The sequence below is a fragment of the Oryzias latipes genome, chromosome 2, assembly GCF_053564925.1.
Source record: "Oryzias latipes strain Hd-rR chromosome 2, Olatipes_Hd-rR_3.1".
In the NCBI taxonomy this organism is placed as follows: domain Eukaryota; kingdom Metazoa; phylum Chordata; class Actinopteri; order Beloniformes; family Adrianichthyidae; genus Oryzias; species Oryzias latipes.
Genome location: NC_136238.1, coordinates 35,572,792 through 35,585,751, shown reverse-complemented (window position 1 = coordinate 35,585,751; position 12,960 = coordinate 35,572,792). Strand labels below are relative to the sequence as shown.

Below are 12,960 nucleotides of genomic sequence, written 5' to 3'. Positions count from 1 at the left end.
GCTGCAGTGAGTGACGGGCAGCGGGTTTTACGTTTTTACAATCCCTGCGCGATTCACCTGCTGGCCGTGCCCACAACCCCCCCCCCATCCCACTCTCTGCTTTCTTCCTCACACATCCCGTCCCCGCTACTGCGCGCTCATTCTCAGAGACGGGAACGCGCAGTTTTAGGCACGGCAATTCACAGGTTTTCGGTTGGTACAAACTCTGTGAAACAATAGATAATAGTAAACTGATAGTTTTCTCTCCAAGCACCGCTACTACTGCGCGCCTCTGGCATCGCATCGCGCCCGAGAAGGACTGGACTAATGAAAAAAAAAAGTATAATTAAAGATTTGTCTGCGAGCCACATGTGACCATCAAAAGAGCCATATTTGGCTCGCGAGCCATAGGTTCCCGACCCCTGCATTAAGGGATGGAAATTCATGTTGGCAACACCAAATAGGTGCAGCCAATGCACAATAAGCGCATTTTTTTTTTTAAACTTGTCCTGTCCAACAGCTGGGCAGACAGATGAGAGCTGAGGGCGTCTTGTGTTGGACATATTTTACTTTAACTACAGGGGTTATTAAACTTCATACAAACCAAAGGTATGTCTGAATAAACCCCTTCTGTAATTGAGGCCAAACTTTATTGATTTCAACCATGTTTAAAAATCTTTGGTGTTGGACCGGACGGAAAAGGAAAGGAGGGAAGAAGAGAGAGGGACGTTAGAGAGGGGGGGGGGGGGGGGGGGGGGGGGGGGTTAGGAGAGTGATAATAGGAGGGGAGGGGGGATAAGACCATGAAGCAGCATAAAGCAACAAGTTTACTGGTTGTTTATCATTACGGTAAGGTTCAAATGTAGTACAAAAAGGGCGGGGCCTGTCCACACACACACTCAAATGTTATAAACACACCTGCTAGCTGCAAAAATGTCCACATGTCAACATGTACACAAAACAGATAGTGTTCACACGCATACTTATGCCTTTAAACCAACTAGTGTGAGATATTTCAGTCATTCAATCATGCAAACTGCTAACACCTGTGCTCAGGTGAGTGTTTATGTTCTTCTAAAATGGATGGTGGAACGTGAAAAGAAGGAGGGAGAGTGCACAGCCATCCTCACCCCAAGACCCCCACCGCAGCAGCAGCCGGAACCCCCCCCAACGACACAGCAGCAGGCAGGGGACAACCGCCCCCCGGGCGACCAAATCCGCCACCCAGGCCAGGACCAGCAGGACCGCCGCAAGGCCCCCAGAGCCAGAGAGAAGGGAAGCATGGGGGGAAGGAGAGCGCCGCCCAGCCCAACCAGGAGAGCAGCCCCCCCCCCCGCCACAATAAGTGTATTTGAGATCACCCAGATGGTTGCAACGCTGCACAGATCACCTGGGGCCTGTTTCAGAAAGGAGGTTAAGTGTAAACTCTGAGTGCGTTAACCCTGGAATCAGGGAAACCCTGGGTTTTCCGTTTCAGAATGGGAGGTTTGTTAAACCAGAGAAAGCAGAGTAAGTCAAACCCGTTTCTGAAAGAGAGGTAACTTCTACTCGGAGTCAGTGTCCATGGTTACTTACGCTGTGAACCTAACCTGGTCGGGAGCAGGTTTTATTCTCCAAACTCAAAGTTTCTGCCGGTCCCCTCCCCTTTTTAAAGACGAACAACGTATGTTTCGCTTTAACCTTCATTGCCCACATTTCCGTCACACAGAGACGGTCTAAGTGACAAGAATGGCTTGTCCTTTTTTGGAGGACCCAATAGACGAGGAGGCTGCATTAATTCATAGAGAATTATATTTACCTCGTACGAGGATTTTGAGAAGACTCGATTTTTTGTCATTTCACCATACGTTTTTGTTTGAGCGTTACCGTTTTTCGTTGCAGTCAATCACATAAATACAATGAAAACAACATTAGATATGTATTGCTATGTAGATGTTTCATATGTCAAATATTGTCAACAAAGCCTACATCCATGACATGCTCAAATTTGACCTGTTTGAATTATGTTTTTATACTTCATTTTTAGCTGCTGCCATGTTCTTTTAATTCCTGCAGGATTGCATCTACATGAAAATGAAATCAGGGACATTGAATTAGATTAATGTAACAATTACTTTTTGGAAACACAATTTGCTAGCACTGCTTACTTTCTTAATCCCATATACACCTATACCACTTGATCAATACAAGGGTAGTGTTGCAGTGTGTGTGTGCTGAGCGGGGTGCGATCCACGAGAGACAAGGGGAGGGGCGATTGCAGGTGCAGATGGGGAGGGGGGGGGGGGGACGGAGCGGAGGTGTGTGCGTGGTATATGTTGTGTGTTCGGAGGACGGAGCACTTAGTTAAATAAAGAGAAGGTGTCATTCCCAGAATAACTGTTTTGGAGTCATTCTTAATCCGCTCTGGAGGTTGAGGGTTTCCAACGGGAAGTGAACCCCGAAGGAGAATTCCCTTCAGCCCTGAAGGAAATCTCCCCTGCGCTTCTGACCACGGTCGGAAAGACGAGAGAAAAGAAAGGAGAAGTCTTCGCGCAGCGAAAGGTTCAACAGTAGACAATAGTTCACTTTTAAAATCACAATTGCATGTATTAATATTAAACTGACCAACGTTTGCAAGAGGGGAAGGTTAACAAAAAAGTCCTCTAAACATTACCGACGTTAAATGCATTTTCCCCCAGATTGGTTCTGTACACTATGCAGCATTTCATGCAATTACACCAGGAATAACACTTCAAAAGAACACCTAAATATCGCCATTTTTTATTTCACACCTTACGCTATTTAAAAAGTTATTACAGCCAATATTTTATAACAATGATTTAAATGCAAACTTAGGCATTAACTTGAGCAGCTATGTTTTCCCACGCTAACTGTCTCTGTTTTGCAGATGCAGCGGTGTTGCTTTTCTTCCAGAATATGTGCTCATATTCACTGTAACTCTGCAGCAGCACGTCAAGTTCAGCTGGCGAAAAATACGCAGACCTCTTTTTTTCACGGTTGCCATGGTGACTCGTGATATCTGCGCTCCATTGATAATGGCTTCTTATAGTCGCGGTGCGCACGCTCACCTCCGAATCAGTCCACTCAGAGTTGATTGATCTAACTCGGATCAGCTTCTCTGAAACAGAAAACTCAGAGTTGTTAATCTCCCGATTGACCAAATCAGAGTTCAAGTTCAACCTCAGAGTTGGTTGAACCTCCTTTCTGAAACAGGCCCCTGGTGTAAGACATATATTTTTGTTTTTGCTCCAACATCACCTGTCAATCAAAACAAAAAGGGGTGGGAGCAAGGTGCCAACCTACGTGAACACAGCTGGAAATTTAGTACTGCACTGACTGAAAGCTGCCCTACAGACTACAAAACAATGCATTATGGGACATGTGTCCTGATGGGTTTTTGTAGTTCAGTGATCAATTAAAATAATTTAAAGTGATTAAAAACAGGCTACATACATTAAAAAATTTAAAATAATTATAAAACATATAATATCAGAAATTACAGATCATACTAAGGGGGAGAGGCATGTTAAAAGTAAATTGAATGTTAAGGACTACAAATTCCTGTTCTCCTTCAGTCACGCTTTAGCTTCGCCTTCATGCCGCCCCCCCCCCCACGATCCAGGCGCGGCGCTGGTTCTTCATTAACACATCTATCGTTACATTTTCCCCACGTGTTCTAAATGTGTCTCAGACAAAATCGTGTTGTCGCTCACACGTCTTTAATGTCAGAGCCCCGTTAGCTGTCACGCATGTAGGTGTGGAACATTTATTCTCCTCAGCTGACCATCTCCCGCGGAAGAGGTGTGCTGCAGTGACAGCCGTGCATGATGAGAACTGTGGTTTGCTTCGCGAGTTTGAGACCCCTGCTGTACACTCTGGCAGTGGTACACTAGCTGCAGGTCGGAAGAACGAATCAATAGTTCGCTTGCTCATAGCTCAGACGCAAATATCAGGTTGTGATGATATTTGTCTCCGTTTCCTTCCCACAGATGTTTACGCGCGCTCGATTATCTCGAGGCCCCTCCCCCTACACGCATTTTAGCCACTTACAGTGGCTTTCCCTATTCTTCTGACATGCAGTGGCCGCCTCACAGACAGGCATCATGCGAGTGTGTGTGTTTGCGTCTTATTGATTATTTCATTGATCATTGACATGCCCCTTCCATGTTTAATGTATAAAAAATACGGAGGGTGGGGGAGGCAAATTTACTGGTAGCACATGTGCGACTGGATATAAAATTAAGTCGCACACTCTCAAATTTTCGTTGCAAAACGCGACCATTTAGTCGCAGTCTGGAGCCCTGGTTGAGCTGAACTGTTTACTTTTTTCACAAGTTTGTTCATAAAACACAATTTGTGTGAAGTAAAGACAGCCGTTATAAAGCCTCATATATCTTATAACAGGTTTAATAGTATAAAATATAACCAGTGTGTTTGTGACTGAAAGATAAAATGAGAGAAACACCTCTGCTGTTTGGACACTTTGACCAGCAGAGGGCAGCAGAACTTTCAGCAACTCCGGATCTGATCCCACAAAAACAATCCATGGATGATCAGATTTCAGAAGATTTGAAGGATCAAAGACAAAGATGTTCTGAAGAGAAGATGTGAGAAGAAAGTCCAGAATGAATCCACTCTGACTTCTCCTCATGTCTCTGAAGCTTGTGTCTTCATGTCTTCACCTCAGAGTTTCTTCTGGATTCCATGTGGATCAATAATATTGATCATGTTCTGTTGTCATTTTCCATCAGAACTTCAGGCTTTTCTCTGCTGATGATCTCTGAGCTGAACTTCTTGGAGGAATTCCTGAATCTGGGATTTGGAGCAAACAGTCAGAACAAAGGAGGTTTCCATTTCTTCTAAGCTCTGCCAGAAGAAAAGAGCTGAAGCTTGAAGCTGAAGCAGCATTTGCTCCGAGAATCTGTCCTCCAGACCAACAAGTCCCACCACAGCCTTGAAGACGTTTCCAGAAGCAGCAGCAGACTGTGTTCCCATGACGATGCTGAAGTCAGCTGCTGCTCTGCAGGAGAAAGTCTGCAGCTCCTCAGTCAGGAAGCTCTTTCAAGCTCGTGCACATCTGTCAGTGCAGCAGCAGAAAGCCTGTTTCCCTGCAGGAAGTCTGAGACTTTTCAAAGTAAGAGCCTCATGTTGGCAAAGATGGGTTGGATTCTTTGATGTTCCAGTGTCTTTTGGATTCAGGATGAGTTGATGCAGATCTAGAAATCCCGCCATGATGATCATCCTTGAGGAATTTCAAAATAAAAGACTTACAAACACCACAATCACTGCTGGATGATAAATACATTTACTCTTTATTTTCTGTCAATAAATCATATTTATCAATAAATCCTTAATTCTAAATGATGGATCTAAAGTTGAAAAGAAGTCAAAGTGCTGACTCAGCACAGATCAAAGGAGACACAGATGATTTCCTGGAATGAAGAAAACATCAAACATCATGATGTGATCTGGAACTGAGCTGTTCTTCAGAAGATCCTCCCAAACATGGAAACTGTTGCTGCAACACGTGAAGGTTTGGTTCTGTTGCTAGTGAGATCTGATGGATCAGAACCAGACTTCTGTCAGCTGGAACTGGGGCTTCTTCCAGACCATGTGGCCTAATGGACAAGGCGTCTGAGTCCGGATCAGAAGATTGAGGGTTCAAGTCCCTTCATGGTTGGATTTAGATAATGTTCTTTACCAGAGAACTTGGCATTTAGCAGTCAGAGGGAGAGAGGAACTTCCTGACAGGAAACATAGTCAATTATCTGACATCCAGGATTCATTTCTCTCTTTGTTGTCCTTTCAGACTCACTGGAATCCAGCTGCTATGGTAGAGTGTCCTTGTTGAAGCTTCATGTCTTGTTTGTCTCTTTCATGTTGGTTGATCTCTATGGTTTTCTCTGTGTGGTCAGAAGGTGACGATAAAGGAAACATCCAGTTTCTGCACACGTTACTTTTAGGCTAATGCTAAGTAAACAGAGAAAACATCTCTGATCTGATTGGACCAAAGCATGTTAGTGACGTCCACAGTGGTTCCTGGTGTGAAGATCTGTTTCTCTGTTTGTGGATGAAGAGAACAAACGTAGCAGTTCTGCTGTTCCTGAAGTTCCAACATCAGGTTCATAGAGACCAACATAGACCAGATCTGTGTTCCTCCAGGTTCAGGGCTGGGGTCGTCTAGAGGTCAGTACTCTGCGTTGTGGCCAAAGGAACCCCGGTTCAAATCCGGGTCACAGCAATATGTTCAGACCAGGAGTCTCACTGATGCAGACTGATTGATAGAATGACTCATGAGGTCATTTGAGTTCATCTGCTGCTGATTACCTGGATCAGGTGTGTTTAGCCAATAAGGAGCTTTAATGGTAGGTTAGGTCAGGGGTGGGCAATTACTTTAACTCGGGGGGGCACATTGGGTTCTAAAATTTAATAGAAGGGCCGGACCAGAAGCAGATGCGTGGAGTGAAAATGAAATAACATGGAATGTAGATGATAACATTTGGATTGAAAATTAGATATTTTAAAACAGAATATTCTAGATGTTTTAGTTTACAAATAATATAATAATAAACTTTTGTTCCAATTTTAGATCTCTTTTTTATTGTGAAGCCCTTTGGTACCTTGAGGGAGATGTAAAGTTCTATATGAATACAGTTTCATTCATTCATGATCCTTTTAATAAAATAAATAACATTATATATGAAATAAAACAATGACCAAACAACACTATGATTTTCAAAGACAAAAAATCAGGAAAAATATACATAAAAAAAATAAAAAAATAAATCAATCAATCATGGGACCTGAACCCTCAACCTTCTGGTCCATGAGGCCACATGGTCTGAGAGAACATCCAGGTCCAGCTGCAGGTGGAGGACAGCATCATCCAGCCGTCACAGACTGGGGGCGGAGCCTGGAGATGACTGCTGAAGGTCAGAGGGCGGAGCTTCATCAGGATGAAGGTGCTGCTTGGATTCTGCTTTGATGTCCGTCTGTTCTCAGTCCCTTCATGGCTGCTGCTCAGAGCTGTTTCTGGATGTTTCTGGAGAATTCATGTCTTTACTGATCCAAATGTGGGATTTCTGTTTTTCTTTGGACTTTTCTTTATTTCAGGCTTTTAGCTTTTGGAACTTTCTTTGTTTCTATGCTTTAACTTCCAAACAGGTTTATCTAAGACAATCTGATTGTTTTTCATTTGACTTTCTAGGAACTTTCTGTTTCATCTTTGAGGATTTGGACTTTTGAAAGACTTTTAGCTGCAGTTTCATCCTTTGAACCAGATGGATCTGAATCTAGAGTCAAAGATTCTAAGGAAATCATGGATTCACAGACATTTGATTGAATTTCTGTCTGGATCAGAAACCAACAGCAGACATTTCAAGCCGTCATCTGTTCCTAATGTTCATTCCCCGCCATCATTGAAAGCTTTTGGAATAGTCCCTAAAGCCAGCGATCGGGCCGCTTTGGAGCATGAACTCATCACTCGGTGTCACGGTGGCAGAGAGATGACAGATCCCAAATCTGAGGCTGAAATGATCACGTCCTACCAGCTCCACTCTGGATTTGGGACCAAAAACCTTTGAAGATGTTGGAGCATTGTTGGAGAATAGACTGACAACATTTGTTTGGAAGAAAGATTGACCTTTGACCCCTCCCTCATGTGTTCCACATCCAGCTGCAGACACACCACTACAGCTCACATTCCACTTCTGATCCAGCAGTTGGAACCAGAGCCTGCATTTGCAGCAGGTTCCAACCCACTGACCACTGATCCACACAGGGGGACGTCCTAAGGGGCGGAGTCAGCCACTGGAGAGAGCAAAAAGGAGAAATGGGGGTCACTCTGGGCCTCTCTGTGTCTGGACCTTCAGAGGGACAGTGGTTTGGTCCAGAACACGGATGCTAAACTAGCTCTCTGGAAACTTGAACTTGTTGAATGGGAAACTTCCTGAAATCTTCTTCATCTGTTGACTTGTTCTTTCTTCATCTGAATGAGCTCAGTCCTCTCCCAAATCCAACTCCATCTATCTTCAGTGCTTTGGACTGAGTTGGAGCAGAACTAGAGCTTTCTCCAGATGTCCTAGTACTTTTAGATCAGTGTCTTCCAATATTTGGAGCCCAGGTTCACTTCTTTCCCTGACAAAAATCCCAAAAGGCCTACCAGCCACCAAATAGTCAGAAACCAGAGAAACTTGGTGGTCTGCATTGATGAGAAACCAGTCCCTCCAGGATGACACATGGCTTTTTGGAATCATTTCACACACAAACAAACTGGAAGTTGTGCTTGTTTTTCTGAGAAAAGTCAATCAAATGTGTGATAATGGTCAATGTAAATGTTTGGATAAAGGCTGTAGGGGATTCAGGGATTGTGGAGCGGTTGTTGTTTCCTTCTGGGTTAAAGTGCAGTTTTGTGTAACCTCCCAAAGAGGAGAAACACAAAAAAGAAAGGAAAAGCAAAGAGACAGGTGGAAGCCATCATGAGATTCCTTTCAAACAGGAAGTTCTTTGTCATTTCATGCTCTAGTTTCATTTAGCTCTAGTTGTTGAACATTCTAGAAACTCCTAAAAACATTTTCTGTCCACTTTGAAACCATATGGGGCTGACTTGGCCTTGCTCGCTGGGATACGGCCAACATCCAGAAATCTACCAACAGACATTTTTAGCTCTAGTTGTTGAACATTCTATGTTTTAAAGAGGCAGGCTCTTCTAAAAGAAACTAGCAGGAGCCCCAGCGCTGGTCTTTGCTTGGATTTGTTTTAGACTTGTTCAGAGTCAAATGCATGTTTTAAGGGGAGGAGGATTATTTTGTTGTTGCTGTTTTTGTTCCTATTCTTACAATCCACTATATGTCCCGTGTTGAATTCTACTATTAAAATGTGGGAAACAAATGTTTATCAAATCCAAATCAATCCAAAAGCCTGGAGACTGGATGGCCGTGGTCCTCCCTTTGACCTGGACAGTGGTTGCCATGGCGACCTGCACACTCACCAAGCTGGAACTTAGAAGAAGAAAAAGAGACCAAAATGATTGATAAAGCAGGTTTTCCAGGGAAATCCCACAAAGTGCTTTCCAAGCTAGAACTCAGAATATCCAGCATGCATTTGGAAAAACTCATTAGCTTCTTGTGGAAAATGATGAGTCATTGTAAAAGCATTCTATGAATGCTCAGAAAACTTCCTCTAAGGTTGTGGTTGCTTGGAGAAGTCCTCCTCTTCAAAGAAGTTCTCCTGACCATCTTCAAAGCCACTTTCTGCTTTTTCAAACGCTACTGTTCAACAAAAACTTGGTTTCTGCCACAAAACCAACCTTAGACACTGAAACAGAATGAATCCAATGCAGAAATGTGTTGACACCTTTAATTCAAAGCTTCAATCAGTTTGAATCTCATGAAGAACATTTCAAAAATCCACATTTGGATCAGGCGTCTTCATCAGAGCACAACTCATGTTTCCAGGACTGTGACTCACCAATAGATCCTCATTTCCTTTACACAATCTGTTTCCATCATTTGGATTTTTCCTAAAAACTTGAGTTAGAAAAGAATTTTTGCCCCAAAATGTCCAGTTTGAATAGTCTACAGTTTGTTGCGTTTGGTTGCTAGGTAACAGGGTCTTTAATGTCTATGATGTCATGGTGGCTTTCAGAGTTGAACTCCTGAATATGACGGTAAACATTTGGATTGAACAAAAATGGGATTGAAGCTCATGCTAAATCCTGATCTCAATGCTGAAAAAACCTCCTCCTAGATTCTGGTTGTTTGGAGAAGTCCTCCTCTTCCAAGAATTCCTGAAAAAAGCCCTCATTTCTCCTGACCATCTTCAAAGCCACTTTCTGCTTTAGTTTAGTCCAAACTTGCTTTATGCTGACAACATTTACAGCTTGAATCAATCTGAAGAATCCAAGGAAACAAACCAATCTAAGTCTGCATTTATGCCACTTCAGAACCAACAAAGCATGTTTCCAGGACGCTGACTTACCAATAGAACTTGGGATTTCCTTTGCAGAATCCTTCTCCGTGTGTTTTCCTTTGTTTTTCTCCCCAAAACCTAAAGCAGAGATTTTTGCTGAGCTGCAGAACAAACGTCTGACTGCTTTAACCGCTGTTGATGGTTTGTTGTGTTTCCCTCTATAGCTCCTCTTTACTATATGTATGTCAACCAGTGCTGTATGCGATGGAAATGTCAATTTCCATGCGGGAACCTCCCAAATGGATAAATAAAGTCATCTATCTATCTATCTATCTATCTATCTATCTATCTATCTATCTATCTATCTATCTATCTATCTATCTATCTATCTATCTATCTATCTATCTATCTATCTATCTATCTATCTATCTATCTATCTATCTATCTATCTATCTATCTATCTATCTATCTATCTATCTATCTATCTATCTATCTATCTATCTATCTATCTATCTATCTATCTATCTATCTATCTATCTATCTATCTATCTATCTATCTATCTATCTATCTATCTATCTATCTATCTATCTATCTATCTATCTGCTATGGTCTTGGTATGGTTGCTAGGTAACGCTGTCTTTGATGATGATGACGTCAGAGTGGCCTCTAGAATGGACTTTTTTCTTGTGGAACCAGGAGCTGTAACCTTTAGGGCACTAGGACCCAGAAAGAGGTCCAGGCAGTGACGGTGTTCAGTGACGGACTGCGCAGCCGCACTTCCTCCAAACGCCACTATTCATCCAGCGCGTGGAGCGCCAGAGTCCAAACGGATTATTATTATTATTATTATTATTATTATTATTTCTGGATTATTTTTTAACCATTTAAGATGTATTGCAATCTATTTGCAAGAAAGTACTTGTGGAAATTAGGCAATTCGAAGCCTCCACAGCTTTTTGCAAATTTTAAAGTTTTTAGACTGATTCTTGCAGGTTTATTGTTCCATAAAAAGCTTGATATGGATGAGTCTAATGTTTTAAAAACATTTTAGTGGTGGTTGTGTGGGAATCATTGAGAATAGATAATTAACTTTAGGTAAGATTTTCATTTTAACCGTGGCTACCTTGCCCATAAGAGACTGAGGCAGGTTGGTCCAGCGGGTTAGATCGTCCTGTATGCTTTTCAGTAATGGGGTGTGGTTTAGCTTCACCAGTTCTGATAATTTGGGGAGAAAATAAATACCTACATATTTGATATTGCCTGATTTGACTGGTATTGAGAGTCTTTGCTCCACATTACTGTTCAGTGGTAATAAAACAGATTTATTCCAATTATTGGAGTAGTCTGATACAGAGGAGAATTAATTAATAATTGTTGCTGTTTAATTTACAGAATGTAAATTACTTAAAATCAGTAATATGTCATCTGCATAGAGACTAATTTTATGATGGCTGTGTTTGGTTTTAATTCCTTTAATGCTCTCATTCTGTCTTATTGCTGCAGCTAGAGGCTCAATAAATATAGCAAAAAGAGAGGGGGGGAGTGGGCAACCCTGTCTGGTTCCTCTTCCTAGAAAAAGTCTGTTTATTAGTTTTAACTGATGCATTGGGGTTGTGATATAATATTTTAATCCAATTGACCAATAATTCTCCAAAACCAAACTTATGGAGGGCAGCAATGAGGAACGTCCAATTTACTCTGTCAAAAGCTTTTTTAGCATCCAGCGATAGTATGGTCATATCCTGCTTTTTAATGGTGGCAAAGTCTATTATGTTAACGAGTCTGCGGACATTGTCATCCGAGTGTCTGCCTTTGATGAATCCAGTTTGATCAAGGTGAATTATGTGAGGAGTGATTTTTCGTATTCTCTGTGCTAGTGCTTTGCAGATTTTGCGATAGCTTGAAGGACTAGTGGATCTTTATCTGGTTTTAGAAGAAGGATTATGTTGGCTGAGTTCATGTTAGGTGGTAGTGATTGGCTTTCCTTGATAAATGTTACCATTTCAAAAAATGTTGGTGCCAGCTGTTTCCAGAATTCTTTATAAAACTCAGCAGGAAAGCCGTCAGGCCCTGGTGCTTTACCATTAGGCATACGTACGAGAGCTTCATGAAGTTCAGACAACGAGAGCGGTGAGTTTAAGTTTGCCATCTGATCTACATTTAATCTGGGTAGGTTTATTTTATCAAGAAATGAGTTGATGCTTTGCTCTGATGGGTTAATCTGTGATGTGTATGAGTTTTTACAAAAGTATTTAAACGCGATATTGATTTTGATCGGATCATGAGTGACATTTCCTGTTTGGTCCATAATAGACATGATTGTTGATTTTTCTTTATTAATTTTAAGATGATTAGCTAGAAATTTGCCAGATTTGTTTGAGTTTTCAAATCTTTCAAGTCTTTGTATTTGGTGCCTTTGTATTTTGAATTATGTTAGTTTATTGATGATGTCATTTAACTGCAGCTTAAGTGTTTTCAGATCTGCCAGAATGTGTTTTTATGCAGAAGCAGCATAAGCAGTCTCCAGGGTTTTGATTTTATATTCTAATTCTAATAAATCTGCTTTCTCTTTGCGTTTTTTATGCGTTGAGTAAGAAATGATTTTCCCTCTCATGACTGCTTTTGCTGTTTCCCAAAGAAGACATGTTGAGATATCTGGAGTATTGTTGAATTCTAAGAAGTTTTCCCATTCTTTTTGAAAGAATTCAATAAATTTTTGGTCTTTCAAAAGAGATGTGTAAAACTTCCAGGTTGTACCAGATGGTGTGGATATTTCCTTAAATTTTTTTTTATAGAAACTTGTGCATGATCACTGATAATAACTGGATGACTGTTGGAACTTTTAATTTACTTATTAATAAATAATCTAAACGGGAGTGTGAGTGGTGAACTGGAGAAAAAAGGTGAACCCCTTAGTGTTTGGATGACTTGAGTGCCACGCGTCGCAGAGACCCAGATCATTCATGTACTGCTTAAGGATACTTGCAGACTGCCATGTGCGCTGGTTTGCTGCTGTGCTGAGTGTTGTCAAGTTCAGGATCCAGAATCAGATTGACGTCTCCTCCTATAAT

At 41.7% G+C, this 12,960-nt stretch overlaps 2 protein-coding genes and 1 non-coding gene across 3 annotated transcripts in view; 2 read left to right on the top strand and 1 right to left on the bottom strand.

The window, feature by feature from the left end:
- LOC144987176 (uncharacterized) overlaps window positions 1-12,960 on the bottom strand; it is a 427,194-nt gene that overhangs the window by 215,923 nt on the left and 198,311 nt on the right. The gene's annotated exons all lie outside the window — the stretch shown is intronic.
- Window positions 1-12,960, top strand: part of LOC144986858 (uncharacterized) — a 164,985-nt gene that overhangs the window by 101,089 nt on the left and 50,936 nt on the right. The window lies entirely within an intron of this gene.
- Window positions 5,587-5,659, top strand: trnar-ccg (transfer RNA arginine (anticodon CCG)). The gene has a single exon. It is a non-coding gene; the product is annotated as a tRNA-Arg (tRNA).